Source organism: Rhincodon typus, chromosome 21 (genome assembly GCF_021869965.1).
Source record: "Rhincodon typus isolate 14 chromosome 21, sRhiTyp1.1, whole genome shotgun sequence".
In the NCBI taxonomy this organism is placed as follows: domain Eukaryota; kingdom Metazoa; phylum Chordata; class Chondrichthyes; order Orectolobiformes; family Rhincodontidae; genus Rhincodon; species Rhincodon typus.
In genome coordinates this window covers 17317226-17318837 of record NC_063352.1, presented here as the reverse complement: position 1 = coordinate 17318837, position 1612 = coordinate 17317226, and positions in this window count along the sequence as shown.

Sequence of the window (1612 nt, the reverse complement as noted above, 5' to 3'; positions counted from 1 at the left end):
GCTGTTGCCAAGAAGGCCGGCATTTGGTGCCCATTCCTAGTTTGCCCTTGAGGATGGTTGTAGTGAACCTACTGTAGTATGTTCAATGAAGGTGCTCTCACAATGGGAGTACAGCGACAAAGAGTCATGATTCTGATAATTCAGAGGCTAGCCTCATACTCTGGAGGCTCGAGTTCAAATCTCACCATGGCCTCCAGGAAAGTTAACTAGAAGCAAAATATTGCAGATGCTGAAAAAAATCGAAAACAAACGTACAAAATGGCAGGGAAACTCAGCAAGTCCTGCAGCATCTGTGGAGAAACAAAGAAGAAGTCATAGCAGACATGAAACATTACCTCTGTTTCTCTCTTCACAGAGGCTGCCAAAGCTGCCATTGCCTGGGCAATGAAATTCAGTTCATTAAATTAATCTGGAATGAAAAGCGAACCTTAGTATTGGGGAATGTAAAAGTGAAGGGGTCCACAATTTGCGAACATCTGAGTGAATGAAAGCTCATACTTATGACTGCAATCCCATACATAGTTATACGTTTTAAAGACCCAACCTACAAATATTTCCTGTTGTTATGAACGGTTGCTATCCAGTGTCCTGCACTGTGCCCTGACTGCACAAAAATCAACATGCTAAAGGATTCCAGAAAGGAACCTGTTCATAACCTGAGGACAACGGGATTGGCATTAGAAATGCACCTCTGTCCTGATGGTCCTATGGTTGGAAGCTCATACGAACAATACTCAGGAAGCTTTCAAATCAAACCAGGCCACATTGAAAGTAAAATGACTGTTTACTGGAGTCCGCCAAAAATTTGTTTGGTTCATAAGCCAATGTGATGGCAGAATACAGAGGGTGCAGTAGCTTGGAATTCCTGTGGCTTACACGATCAGCCGTGTCTCCGAGTGTACCACAGTCAGAAACCGTGAATTCAATCACTGCACCAGAGACCTGAGCATAAACTCAGGATGGCAGTGCCCAGTGCAGTCCTGAGGGAGTGCTGCACTGTCAGGGGCATTGACTTTCACCAGAGAGCTTAACCTCTTTGCTGGATGTAAAAGATTCCATCACCTTTACTTGACAAAGATCAGGATAGTTCTCCCTAGGCTCCAAAATTTATCCCTCAATCACCAAAACAAAAATAGATTGAACGGCCTAGCTAGAAATCTAAAAACAGAACAGTAAGGGCTTCTAGACATATTTTAAAAAGAGTCAATAAAGTGAACGTTGATCCTATAAAAAGTGAATCTGGGAGTTAATAATGGGAAATAAGATGAACTGGTATTTTGCATCAGAGACAGAAACAGAAATTGCTGGAAAAGCTCAGCAGGTCTGGCAGCATCTGTGGAGAGAAATCAGAGCTAACATTTCCAGTCAAGTGACCCCTCCTCAGAACTGATGGTAGCTAGAAAAATATCAGTTTATATCCAGAAGATGGGATGGGGGGAGGGGTTAAGGAATAAACGAGAGGCGGGGATAGAGCCCAAAGAGAGAGAAGAGTAGTTAGACAGACAAAGGAGTGGATAACAGTCTGAGATAACAAGGTGTAGAGATGGATGAACACAGCAGGCCAGGCAGCATCATAGGAGCAGGAAAGCTGATGTTTCGGGCCTAGACCCTT